The sequence below is a fragment of the Mycteria americana genome, chromosome 1 (assembly GCF_035582795.1).
Source record: "Mycteria americana isolate JAX WOST 10 ecotype Jacksonville Zoo and Gardens chromosome 1, USCA_MyAme_1.0, whole genome shotgun sequence".
In the NCBI taxonomy this organism is placed as follows: domain Eukaryota; kingdom Metazoa; phylum Chordata; class Aves; order Ciconiiformes; family Ciconiidae; genus Mycteria; species Mycteria americana.
In genome coordinates, this window is record NC_134365.1 from 198642974 (window position 1) to 198657140 (window position 14167).

General features: G+C 46.8%; 2 protein-coding genes across 2 annotated transcripts in view; one reads left to right on the forward strand and one right to left on the reverse strand.

Moving 5' to 3' along the window:
- USPL1 (ubiquitin specific peptidase like 1) overlaps window positions 1–12034 on the reverse strand; it is a 422463-nt gene extending 410429 nt beyond the window's left edge. Inside the window, exon 1 of the mRNA XM_075490814.1 lies at window positions 12020–12034. The gene's annotated coding sequence lies outside the window, so the exon portion shown is untranslated. The remainder of the gene's footprint in view (window positions 1–12019) is intronic.
- Window positions 1–14167, forward strand: part of SLC7A1 (solute carrier family 7 member 1) — a 50327-nt gene that overhangs the window by 874 nt on the left and 35286 nt on the right. The gene's annotated exons all lie outside the window — the stretch shown is intronic.

The window sequence follows — 14167 nt, forward strand, 5'->3', positions numbered from 1 at the left end:
AAACTGCAAAGGAAGCTGAGAATTTACCAAAAAATGGTTCACAGCGCTTGAGTCAGCCCCATACCCTACGAGTTGCTGCTGTCTGCTGTTCTGAACCTGTTCGGTGATGAGGACAGGGACTTGTTTACATTTTGTTTGTCAGCATTTACAGGCAGCTGGCCTGACTAACAGATGGATTTCTTCTTTTTTGCATATGTATGTGTGAATGTTTGTGGCAGACAGGGCAGAGGCGGGGGAAAAAAAACCCCACTAAAAAAGCTCAAGAGGGATTTTATATATAGCTAAGGCTGGACAGAAGGATTGACATTACGTAAAGAAATGCTGGTTAGTTGTGTTGTTGGCTGCTAGAAGCCTTAGTTTTGGAGCAGAGTGTTGTCATTGTCATTGGTGCTGTACAGACTCGGGACAAAAAGGCAATTACAGCTCTAAAGAGTTCACAGGCTGCAAATCCTGGCAGAAGAGCTGAGGTCATCACCGTGCTGCAGCTTTATGAGTTAACTGTCTCTTAGCTGAGTGGTTTTGCCACCTGTGTGTGGCACATGTGGTCATTTACAACCGTTAACTTCACGCTTGAGCAACAACCTCATGGTGATGTCCAGCACCAGGCGAACCAGTGGACACCCTGCCTCCCTCTGCCCACTTCTGCGGGCTCCGATAAGCTGTGGGGGCAAGTGGGGAAGACATGGTCATGCGTGTAGGTGCTGTGTGGGACCCTCCATGGTGGCACAGCTCTGCCTCTTGAAGCTAGTTACTCAGTGACACTCATCTGTCTCTGCTGTCTCCAAGTCAAAGGCAAATACAATGAACACTTGGAGAGAAGAAGCAGAAACTTACCTTTCTGATCAGGTACTCTGTAGACTTCTGTTGTGTTCAGCAGCCAGCCAAAATGCCTTTTAGACAGAATTTCCATATAATGCAAGAGTGTAATTGCACAGGCTGCATAGCTGCAAATGCCAACCCTGGCACAAAGAAGGAGCAAGCTCGTTGATTGCCACAGCCCTCAAAAGTTATTTTACTTTCAAGTATTTTGAGTAACTTGTATTTTGAGTGATCTGAAGGGGACAGACCTTGACTGCTCCACAGCATGTGTGCTTTAGATAGTGAGATTGGCTTTAAAATAAACCTATTTCCTGAGCAGGAGAACAACTGGGAGTTTAGTCCCTGATTTATGCCAGTTTGCTGGGATGTGTAAAGTTTTGAGCCTCACTGCTTGTAGGTTTGTGCTTATTAGTGAGGAGATGTCTTCAGAAAGCACTCCTTCTTTTGGGTGGGCTGTAATAGAAACCTGAGGCCAGCTAGGCTTCTAATTCAAGCAATTCAGTTGTGAGTGTGGGTGAGATGTGTGATTGCACATATGCAATATGCTGTTGACTCCACGTGGAGAGAGAAGGATTTGCTATGCAGAAGGAATTAGCTTAGACAAAAGAGGGAACCCGTAACTCTTTCTATAACCTAACCAGTTATCCAAGTTGTATTTTTGTTGAAACCTTTGTCACTCCCTCTTTCTTTTTTTTCTGTCTCCTTTTTCCTGTGTAGCCTGCTGCCAGAGTTCAGGTACGGTTCATCCCCATGTGGTGCTGTGCCTGAGGTCTGTGTTGCTTTAGGTTGTGTGACAGCATGAGCGAGGATTGATGTGTGCCAATCTAGCTGGTGCTGAGTGTGGTTGATGGTCTGGTCTGTGCAAGAGGGAGGGTGAAAAGGTGTGGTGGTCATTGTTTAGTCTCAGATGGCAAAGAAGACAAGGAGAAATACCGTTTGGGTGAAGGAGGGCAGGGATCTTGTTGCAATTACTGCCTCTGCTACCTTTTGTTCACCCTTGATCTGTCGACCCTTTGTTCACCCTACCTTTTTTTCACCCTTGATCTATTGATCAAATTCCTCGACCTTGATCCACCATGACAGGTTAATGAGACTTCAGTGACCTTTCAGAAATGTCACTTCCAGTTCTATCCCAGCTTTCAGAGAGTAGAAAACAAAATGGTGACTTTAATTCTCTTCTCTTGGCCCATATCTGTGATGCCAAAAGCTCAACTGCATGCGATGTGGGGCAGGAGGAAGAGAGGGTGATTTACTTTGGCTGCAGATGTGCCCAGTGGATGCTGGCTTGATCCTGGCGAGGTTCATTGGCTGAGACACCATGGTGCCAAAGGGGATCACAGAATCACAGAATCGTATAGGTTGGAAAAGACCTTTAAGATCATCGAGTCCAACTGTAAACCTAACACTACCAAGACCACCACTACACCATGTCCCTAAGCACCTCATCCAAATGTCCTTTAAATACTCCCAGGGATGGCGACTCAACCACTTCCCTGGGCAGCCTGTTCCAATGCTTGATAACCCTCTCGGTGAAGGAAAATTTCCTAATATCCAGTCTAAACCTCCCCTGGCGCAACTTGAGGCCATTTCCTCTTGTCCTATCACTTGTTACCTGGGAGAAGAGACCGACCCCCACCTCGCTACCACCTCCTTTCAGGTAGTTGTAGAGAGCAATAAGGTCTCCCCTCAGCCTCCTTTTCTCCAGGCTAAACAACCCCAGTTCCCTCAGCCGCTCCTCATCAGACTTCTGATCCAGACCCTTCACCAGCTTCGTTGCCCTTCTCTGGACACGCTCCAGCACCTCAAGGTCTCTCTTGTAGTGAGGGGCCCAAAACTGAACACAGGATTCGAGATGGAGCCTCACCAGTGCCGAGTACAGGGGCACGATCACTTCCCTAGTCCTGCTGGCCACGCTATTTTTGATACAAGCCAGAATGCCATTGGCTTTCTTGGCCGCCTGGGCACACTGCTGGCTCATATTCAGGTGGCTGTCAACCAACACCCCCAGGTCCTTCTCTGCCAGGCAGCTTTCCAGCCACCCTTCCCCAAGCCTGTAGCGTTGCATGGGGTTGTGGCAGAGCCCCTTTGCCTTTCCCAGAGGGTGAGCTAAGAAGTCCCACTGACTTAACTAAGTATGTGTAGAAACTAGCGTCATTGACCAGCAGAACCAGGAGGCCGGGTGGTGTGGAGAACTAGTTCAGCAGTTCTGGGTAGAGTTGGTTGGGGTCAACTACAGTCAATACTGACCCAGAGTTAGTAACGCAGGGTGGGTCTTCTCTTCTGTCTACGTCAGTGTGTTTGGCAATATCCTAAGGTTTTTTTCATTACCTGCTATATCCTCATCCTTCATTATCGTAGGGCCAAAATCCTTGCAAATCTGTCATGTGCTGAATTGTGTTGAAGGTAGTGTTCATCTGGCCAAATGTAGTCATCTACGTCCAAGGTAGTCAGCCCTGGCTCCCTTTACAGTCAGCCAGGGGAGGGCTGGACGTTCCTGGGGTGTGATTCATCTCAGTACACTAAAGGAGATGAGTTGTGACCTGAAAGCTGCTTTCCACTAACTATAAAAGGAGGCATTGGGGGATTAGCTCGGATGTAAAAGTCTGCGCTATAAATGCCTAAGTGTTTATCTCAATGAACTTGTGAGGTTCTTGGATTCCTCAGTGACTTTGGGAAGAGTTGTGGCTGTTTGCACTACGAGTGGGTTTGTTCTGGTATTTGTGCGCTCTCCTCTTAGGGATGCTGTTGCAATGTCCCTGGCTACTTAAACCTACAAAAAAAAAAAAAGGAAAGAAAAAAGCATAGCTGAGTCTGTTGGTCAAACAAAACACGGGGGCTATCATCAGCCTAATGATAGGCCCACCGGTTGCAGCATTCTGGGTAGCTTGGCGGTGTCAGGGATCAGGAGCTGGATCTCCCGCCGTCCTGCTGCAGTTTGTAGAAACCTCAGGACCCCGCTTGCCCTGGCAGTGCTGGCTGGAGCCACCTTCCCTCGATGGTGGGTCAGCAGCTGCTGCCCTTGCCAGGGTCCCTGGCTCTGCTGGAGACCACCAAGGTGGTGGGTCATAAATCCCGTGAATGGTGTCTGGTACAGAAGTGCCTTATTTCAGAGTTTCCAAAATAAAATACTGTGAGATTTTTGGTTCCAGGTACATTTTTGAGTTTCTGGGGTTTTTTTTTACTCAAGTGAAAAACAGTTCAGAAAACTTTATTTCACAGAGGTGCAGTTTTTGTGTGTTCCAGAGCTGCAGTAACTGCTATAGAAAAAGATACGCTACTAACTTCTTTGCTGAGCAGGATCCCTCATTAGATTTTCCTGTTAATCTAACCTGTTCCTCAGTGCCTACCATGCCATGTTTTGACCCCATTTCTGAGAAATCCATGCGATTGCTATATTTACTAAAATACTACATTTATTACCGTCTACTTAATGGTAGTATTTAGCTTCATATTTTCTTACACCTCTTTCTCCTGCTTTTTTCTGAGATGAAGAATAACTCTTGGGTTCCCTTTCACCAGACTTCCAGACAAATATCCCAGCTGTCTTTTCTGAGCTGTACAGATTTCGCAATTCACTCTTGCCTCATTATTTTCCACATCCTTGTCATTTGTTTGTATCTTTTCTTGTAGATCTTATTTTCCCATTTAATTTTTAAATTACAAGAATGAGGATTTTACTTAGTATCCTGTTTTTGAGGACTTGCAATTAATTACTGTCCTTATTTACTGAGCGAGCTATGCTTTTCTTGATATTTAGTGGCTATTTGACAGTCATCCACTTCTGAAGGTTTATTATAAGCCACTCTGGAGTTCTAAAAAAAAACTTGAACAATGAGCTTTTTGTTTAGCTAGGGTTTGTCCCTGGTACTGATTCAGGCAGACGGTTAAAATCCCCTGTACCAGGTCATTTATTTATTCCTGGAACTCGTTCTGTCAAATGAGAAGGTGTTCTGAAAATAAATAGCCGTGTGTGCCGTGACCCATATTATTCCTGGCTGTGTGTGAGCCTGACTGTCTTACATTGCCAGATATTTTAATATAGGTGAGAAGAACTGCGTTGTAGGGTAGATGCACATCATCTCTGGCTGCAGTTGTGCCTACTGAGAAGTTTGTTGGTGGTGGCTGCTCGCTGGCATCCCAGCGACAGAGGCAATTGCTGCTCCAGTTTTCTGGCTGATATGCTTGAGAGAGCTCTCCTCTGACTTGTTTCAGCTCAAATGAGGCTGAGTAGCACAGGCTGCTTCAGTGGGAGGTCTTTGCTAACTAAAGTTAGCAGCTAGGTTACATCTTTGAAGTTTCAGCTAGCAAAGTAGATAGTATGGTGTGTCTCTAGAAAATATTTGCTAAGTTGAGTTCGCATTGTTTGAGTAAAGTGATCCCGCACAGTTAGCTCAGTGGACAGAGCAGAGAGGATGATGACGTCTGGGAGGTAGAAGGCAGTGGTGGTACCAAGCACTGGGGACATTTACCTCTGCAGCCGGTGCACTTGGAGCCGTAAGAAAACCAGTGTCTACACTGATACGGTGCTGCTTTATGTGTCTGCGGTGGACCACGTCGCTTCAGTGTTTTGAGTAAAGCAAAGGTGAGTTTGCTTTGGCTGTGAGGTATTTGTGGGGTGTGGTATAGTGCCGCTTTCCGTGGCTATAAAAGAAATATCATGCAAAATCACCTTTTAATTTTATGAGTAAAGCATGCTGAGATTGGGGCTTGGGAGAACTTGCTTCCGAAGGATCTGCTTCCCCTTATTGCCTCTGCAGTGGGGTTGGGAGATGGTGTAACTCTGTGGATGGCAGGGGAACAGAAGGCCCTCCTATGAAATCTGGAGTCAGTAAGCAAAACCATTTCTGCAAAATAAGAAAGGAGGGGGAAAAAAGGTGCAAGCTATAAAGCATAATAGAATCAGGCCACTGGTAATGCTAGTAGTAGTTTCATTTGGGAATGCTGATGTGGGAGGTTTATTTGGGTGTATATGTGGCAGGAGCAAACTGTGCAAGAAATTACTGTGATTTGATAAATGAACTGTTTCCTTAAGCTGAAGAAGAGCTTGCCTTCATTGGGTGAAAGATTCTTAAATAAACTAGTTGGGAAAAACCGTGGTGTTGAGTTTGTAGAACTAGGTTGTTTTGTTAAAGTGACTCTCTTATAAAGTAGGTTTGGCTAGCAAGGTAGATAATGTGATGTATCTTTAGAAAATACTCCAGAGGGGATTAGTTGGCTCAGGTAACCAGAATACAGCCTTTCATCCTTATGTTGCTGATTAAACTCCACTCGGGGTTGAATACTGCCTGACAGCTCTTTGACCCATGTGAGATAATTCCCAAGCAAAGGATGCTGCTTCATGCTGCACTATTTGGTTTTTTCCTTCCAAAAAGTTCACACAACAGGGTGACCTGTAACGTGTTGTGAAGATTTTATTCTTTGTCTCACTTTGCAGTGACAGTCTGTGCATCAGCTTGGTTTGTGTGCTTACAGCTTCTGAAAGCTGAGAGCAGGCCATTGAGAAAAATAAAGCAAAATCAACCCCTCCTCTTTTCTGCTTTACCTAGAGCAGCAACAGAAGTTTTCTTGCAAGTTATTTGCAATAGGAATCGTGTAGCTATTAAGAGATATTGACATCGAATGTATAATCTAATTGTCACTGTAGAAAAAACTGTCATGTAATTGAGGACCTAACTTGTCTGCTGCTGCTTTAGCAACCTGATGAATAAAGGCATGTGGATGCTGTATAGAAAGGAAATGATCAAAACAGGTATTTAAAAGTTTCTTCCAATCCCTACCTGAACTTGGCTGATACAGTTTTGAAGTGCAAAGGTGCTGTAGTGTTGTATATCCACCCATGCTGACCACAGGTGCATAGGCAGGACCTTTCTGGCTGTGCAATCTGCTGGAAGAAAGGAGCAAAACGTTTTGGCACCCTGAGTGAGAAGAAAGGGAACGCCCAGAAGTCAGTAGCTGAATGATGGGTCAGGGTGGAGGTGCCACATCTTGGAGGAGAAAAACAATAGGTGTTTGTTGGGATTTTGGAAATGAGAATTTCTGTGAGATTAGAGTGGTAATTTGGCCTCTAGCATCTTTTCAGTTCAGGAAAGGTACCAACACAAGCAATAGAGTGAAAAGCATAACAGTTAAGCGACTGCAGAAGAGCAGAAGCAAAATGTTTATGCTTTGCTTTGAAGGCACTAGGATCAGTGCTTGGGCAGTCCTGAAATCCAAAGCTTTGTCCAGAAAACACTCTTATTTTTTGAGGAACGCAAGTGTAAGGAGGAGTCACTGTTCTTGTGGAAGTCTCTGGTCTTCGGGGCTTTAGCAACTCAGAAGTCCACTTCCTTCACCTCTTTCTATTAACTGTCCACAGAAAGACAGGTCAAAATTCATGGAGGTGTTTTTGCTTCTGCTGCTCTAGGTTCAGTCCATTTTCTGTCTTGAGGAGCGGTCTGGTGGAGTTTTCATAGATGTCTGCTAGAGCCCTGCAGGAGCTGGGGAAGGCAGGTTTCTCTGGAGGGTTGTTCCTCCCATCTCTCCTCCGAAGCGATAAATTTATACTTGGAGGTGCCTGTCTTTGCCCGTTGTTTACAGAGCGGGGTGAGATGATACCCTAAGCCCAAATGTCTGCTTTGGAGTTGGCTAAAGCTAGTTAAGAGGAATCCTACCCCTCATAACCTGGTTGGCATGTGAAGAAATACCAGGATGTCCCCCAAGGAAACTTGTATAAGTGATGAAGCCACACTGTTGTGCTTTGGCTGCTCCAGATAAACCGTCACAGATGTTAGAGTACTTTTGAACCTGCTTTTTCCTTCGAAGGAAATACCTGGAGAGCAGAACAGCATGGTGCAGGGCACCATCAAAAGCACAACAGCAACTCTTTGCTTTTCATGCTGCTGTTCAGGCCCTTGGGAGAAAATGCTAATTATCATTTGTTGCAGTTATTTTGCTTTAAAACCACCAATATTTTTTTTTCCAAGTCCCAGTACAGTGGAGCTAAGCAGAATATTTACAGCCAGTAGTTTGTTTCCTTCCTGCTGTCGCTTAAAGAGCCTACCAGCAGCAGAGCTTATTATACTTCAAAGTTTCTTGTTCTAGATAAGTGACATGGGGAGAGATGGCACTGTACATGCTCAGATAAGTATGTTGAAATGTATAATGCAATGCCTCTCAGAGACTGTCATATTTAGGCCTTTCTGCATAGCCCCCCAGCCCTGTAAATACAATTAAGAGTGATTTCCTTTGATGCCAGAATGATGATGTGGAAAAATATAATGAGGTTTTTAAAAGGTATTAGCAGACTGGATGATATTAGTTATTTCTCTCCTAATAAAAAATGCATGCTTACTTACTCCAAACACTATACTTTGCTGATAGGGACACAATTATTTTTAAGTATAGCTGTATAACTTCCCTTGACAGGACTATGTGCTGGGTGGCTTCAGTTATCTCTGTCACTGCGTTCCAGGTGCAGGTTTGGGGGCAGACCAGGCTTCTGCATGAGGGGCAGGGAGGTGCAGGTAGCAATTCCAATAAAATCAGAAATCCAAGTAAGATTTTATCCTACAAATTGGACAACTACTAGGCTGATGGGGTTGAATAACAAGTATATGGCAAATCTTGGTTTTTGCTCATGGGAGTTAATCTCCCAGCAAAATAAACTGTAAGGCTGGCTACGAGGTAATGCCTCTCCTTGTGCAAAATAGGGGGCTGAGTCTGCACTGGGGCAGTGGCCTCGTGGTTGGGCTCTGGCCAAATCTACCAACTTTTTGTATTTCTTACCTTCTGGTACCTTTGCATCATCCCCGCTCTCGCTTCTCCCCCAGCTTCACGTGAGGGCTGTGCTTTTCTCTGCATCCCTTAGTGATGGTTATGAGCTTTCTGCCCAAATCCTCTTTGGGCTGGCCAGTGTGGAGCCCCTTCATTGAGGGGGTGCAGGGTCCCTCCATATGGCATTGTCAGCAGTGGGACCTGAAATGTGTGGCTTGTGGTCTGGCTCCCGGTTCGTCTGGTGGGTGTCATCTTTGCTTTGTGGGGAAAAAAACTTCAAGTCTTGATTCAGTCCCAGGCAGGAGTGGGAAGCCTTTTGTTGTACCTTGAGAAAGGGTCCGAGATAAACATGAAATGGGCTATGCTTGGACATCTTTTTTCCCCAGCCCTTCCCCATGAGCAGCCATGCAGCCTTGAACATTTGGGTTAGATGAAGGCAAAACTCCCCTTAGACAACAGCTCTCCCGTCAGGGAGCGGGGGAGAGCTGAATGGTGAGCCTGTGGCTAAAAGAAGACCATTTACCCAAAGCAAACAAACTCCACACCTACCTCGCTGTGAAATGTAGTTCTGCTTCAGCGTTGTAACTCCTTTCTGATAAGATTTATTTAAGTAGAATATATCAAAACTGGGTGCTGATATCTCTGTGAAAACAGGAGCGGTTGGTTACCCTGTCGTCAGACTGGTCAAACATCACGCTTGTATCATTTACCATGCTCTGTACTTATTTTAGGCTTAAATGCCGAAAATGGATGCAGTTTTCAGAATCATTTTGTTGTAAATCCATCAGCGCTTAGGAGCTGCAAAGTCTGTACACTGATGGCTTGTGGGATTATTTGCAAAACGCTTCTGAGACTGATTTTTTTTCCCCACAGTCAGACCCATAATCGCATTTCATATGCCTTTTTTTGTTATTATTAATTGGATGCTCCTGTCCTGTTGAATAGTGGATTTTACTGGCTCAGGTGGTGTACGGGACTGAAGGGCTGCAGAGCCCGGCAGGATTGGGTCAAACACTGAAATGAAAGCGGGTGACTTGTGCCGCGTGAAGTTTTAACAGCAAGCGGGCAAGTGCGTGGGCGAAGCTGCCATGGAAACTGCTTGTAGTGTTTGCAAAAAAGACCAAACTCTGCATTGCTGCTACTCCTAAATACTAGTCTGTTTTTAGCCGCCTTCTCTGCTCATGATGGCTGGGAATATTGCGGAGGGCAGCTGCCTGGGAAGGGGAGGAACGTGGGAAGATGATGCAATGTGAGCAGCTTGTTGCAAGCCTGAAGGCAGCACAGGTAGCAGCACTGGCTGGGCTGGGAGGGTCAGGATGGGCAGTCGTGGCCAAGATGGTTTGATCTCAGGTGAGAAGCATGTGCTCACCGCCCTGCCACGGTGAGGGACGGCCGAAGAAGCGGTGCTTCCTCAGTGGCCGGGAGGTGAGTGTGGTGTCCATCATCTCAGGTGTGCTGGCTGCACTCCTGGAGGAGGACTACCCCCTGCCTCAAATGTGGGGTGTCAGGTGGCTTTTATGCCCTCCCCTCTCTTTCTCCTTCACACAGCCCCATGCTTTACCTCCTCTGCCCCACCTCTTTGCACCATCCTTGGCTCCCGTTTTGCTGTGGGTGTCTGTCTAGACTACACTGACGTGGACACATCCTGTGGTCCTGGTAGCCGGTCTCCGGGGCTGCCCTGCCCAGCCCAATTCCCATCACAAAACAACAGTGCCTGGTGAGGCATGTGTCATGGACTGGCAGGAGGTGGGTCATTAACTGTCAGGGAGTTGGGACATCGCCATATCCCAGTTACGCTGGAAGTGCGGCCACACCATCAGCACTCAGCGTCCCCCTCTGCCTTGGTTTGGGCTGCCTGGACTGCCTCAGTTAGGGCTTCCTCCTGCGAGATGCTCTGCTCCTCCTGCTGTTCCCAGGCAGCCGGGGCATCGCGGCCGTTCCCAAGTCGTGTGCTGTTGGCTCCTTTGGCACTGGGTGACCCTGGTCAGAGGGGTGTGTCTGGTGAAAGGGCAATACTAGTTTGATGGTAGCATTCAGTCATTGCTTTTAACCCCGTGTGCGTCAGGGCACTGTCTCTCAGGGGAAGGTCTTCCTGAAGAGCTTTCCAGTGGGAATTACTTGTCTGCTAGGCAGATGTAAAGAGCCACCCCTGAAACTGCAGACACGCAGCATCCTCTCGGCCACAGGAGAGTACGTGGCTGCACACACCAGCCGAGGGGGATGTGAAGTGCTTGATTGTGCCTGCAAAGGCAAACACGTGGGGCTTGGAAGGAACTGATCCCTCCCCAGCCCTTGAATTATGGCTGGAATGCGGGAATACTGGGTCTAAAAGCAAACATTTTAGCTCTTTCACACTAGGCTCTTTCACTCTTTCTCTTTTGTATGACGTAAATCATATTCACAGAAAGCTTTAGTATTAGGTCCGTAGTCATGCAAGTGCCCTCAGAAGGTTGTAATATATTTTTTAATGCAGCTGGCTTGCTTAATGAGAAATTAACTTTGGTTTCTTCAGAAAAAGGAAGTTTTCCTTAATGCTTCTGCTATGTCAAGTCACTATCCAACAGCCACATAACGGCACAGGGCTGGCAGGTCTGACTCGGAGGTCTGCGTGGGGCAGACCCTTGAGAATGGCCTCAAAATCAGCAGAAAAACTCCTGGATTAATGAAAACGTATTCTTATTACTTTCTTTAGGTTGCATAAGCCTTAAGGAGTGATGTAGCATAATTTAAAATTTCATAGACTCATAGAATAGGATGGTTTGGGTTGGAATGGATCTTTAAAGATCATAGTCCAACCCCCGTGCCACGGGCAGGGACATCTTTCACTAGATCAAGTTGCTCAAAGCCCCATCCAACCTGACTTGAACACTTAATTTGCAGATGCAGTTACCTGAGGATAGCAAATACTTTCTCAGAAGCCTAGAATCATCTTGGTGTAAGGCACAGGGGGACCCGTGACTCTGTCACATACGATTTCTGCTCCCCTTCCTCCCTGAACGAGTGCGTGTCCAGCACGGGCTGAGCTCTCCTTTGTGCGAGCAATTCCTCCAAAATTCATTACAGGGCATTTCCTCTAAAAAAGCTCTTCTAACACCTCCACCTCTCACACAGAAACACTGCCCCTGCTCTTCCAGTAAAGGAAGGGGTTCCTTCGTTTCGAGTCAGTACTCATTATGGTAACGGAGGAAGTTTTTAATTGGGACAGCAGCGTGGTGATAAGCCACACATTGGTGCTGGGAATATGCCTGTTTGAGAAACATCTGACCCGCAGACATGCTGGTCCACATGGGTGGCCACATGCTGGTCGGTCCGTGGTCCAGCACATCACCCAGGCAGCCCTTGCCGCTGCAGGCAGGATGCCCCCGGGCTGCTGGGCAGGGGTGACTGCGGTCTGCTTCCACTGCGTGGCACTGCCTCCAGCTGGAGCTGCCACCACTCACCATGATACCTGCTGGCCTCCACCCGCTCCCTGCCATTCAGGGACATAGCAAAATCCACTGATTTATACCCGCTTTGATCTGCCCCTTGTCCACACCTGAAAATCCCCACGCAGCTGTGTCCTTCTTCCTGGTGAAATGACGGTGTTTGGGGAAGTCTTCTCCTTCCTTCCGTCTGTCTGTCTCATGGGATGTGTCCCATATCTGTGCAGGATGGTGTTTGTTGTTCTGCATGAAGGTTGGGGCCCATAATTTTTTATTTGTTTGTTTCCCCACTACTGTTTTAATAACAAACCAACTTCTCTCTGTCTAACTTGCTTCCTTATCTGCCAAGAGACATTTCCCACCTTCTTCCAAGGACTGTTGTCCAAGGGCCACGACTGGAGCACACTGAATGGCACGGCCAGGCGTTTCGGCTAAGCAAAGCTTTGTCTTCATTTTATCTGGGTTTAAGAAGACAAGCTCACTTATTTAATATTGTTTCCCGAAGCATAAATTTTTTTTCTGCTCGATACCAAGGCTGAATCCCTGGCAGATTATGGGCTATGTGTCACTTCAAGTAGATCCCTGGCAATCTGTCTTAGGCTTTCATTTGGCAAGTCTAATTATCAGTGGAGATCCCCTTGGGTTTTATGACAAATTGAGGGAGTTAAATCAAGCAATTTTCTTGCAAAGTGTCATATGAAGCCATGCTGAGGAACTACTTGAGGAGACTGTACTAGAGCTGGTGGGAGACTTTTCAATTAGATGTTTTTTCATCAGAAAATAGTGATTCATGTAATGAGAGAGGTGTGACACCCTTTATTGGCTTGGCAGGAAGACACCTCCTTAACTTTTTGATCCCTGAGGAGCTGTGGATGGTAAATGCAGCGCTGCCTTCCTTCTCCTCCTCTTCCTCCTCCTCCCGACAGCTGGGTGCTGTTTTGAGCTGCCAGAGGATCCTTACCAGCTGAAGTGCGAGGTATGGTCTAAAAGGGCTGAGAGCACCGAAGGTGGCTTTCAGGAGATGGTTCTCCTGAGGTGGGAATCCAGCCTGGAAAGTGTCCCATCCCTCTCCTCTGCCCTGGCTGCAGTGGCTTGCCACCCAGTCAGTTGTAGGCACTGCATTGGCTTCGTTTCAGTGATGCAATTTGCAGGACGATTCCTGGGGTGGTTATTCTGGTACAGCTACAGGGGTGATATACGGAAGCCTGGGAAGAGGAACATACCTGGTTTCACGGTTTAACCCTGCCAAAACAAACACGGTGTCTGGCTGCACCCGAGTCTGCTCGGAGGCAAGATGCGCTATATCCAGGTTGTATCTAAGAGGTGTTTCTCTAACCTGTTCTTGCAACGCTTGGGTAGTGGAGACTTTCATCTTGTATTCTATCCCAGCCTTTCATTGTGTCCGCAGTTTCAAAGTGATCATAATGTTAAATTCCCCATTGCAAATTAAGCCTCATACATTGTGTGTTTCTGCAGTAGCCAAGGAAGGGAATTAATATCTATCCAACTTTTTACCTGTTGAATGGCTTACCGTGTGCCACGTTTGATGTTAATCACGGCTGAAGCTTTGTGGAGAAGAATGGGCGTCACTGAACTTCCATTTTGGAGAACTTGAAGCCTGAATTCCAGGGGGTTTGAAGCATTCCCCTCAGGACTTTCAGAGCAGGAACCTTCCTCCTTTATTTTGGTCCAAAATCGCTATTCATTTCAAAATGGGTTTCATGTATGTCGTGGTTTAGCCCCAGCCGGCAACGAAGCACCACGCAGCCGCTCGCTCACTCCCCCCCCAGTGGGATGGGGGAGAGAATCGGAAGAGCAAAAGCAAGAAAACTCGAGGGTTGAGATAAAAACAGTTTAATAGGTAAAGCAAAAGCCATGCACGCAAGCGAAGCAAAGCAAGGAATTCATTCACTACTTCCCATGGGCAGGCAGGTGTTCAGCCATCTCCAGGAAAGCAGGGCTCCATCACGCGTAATGGTTACTTGGGAAGACAAACGCCATCACTCCAAATGTCCCCCCCTTCCTTCTTCTTCCCCAGCTTTATATACTGAGCATGACGTCATGTGGTATGGAATAGCCCTTTGGTCAGTTTGGATCAACTATCCTGGCTGTGTCCCCTCCCAGCTTCTTCTGCACCTGGCAGAGCACGGGAAGCTGAAAAGTCCTTGACAGCA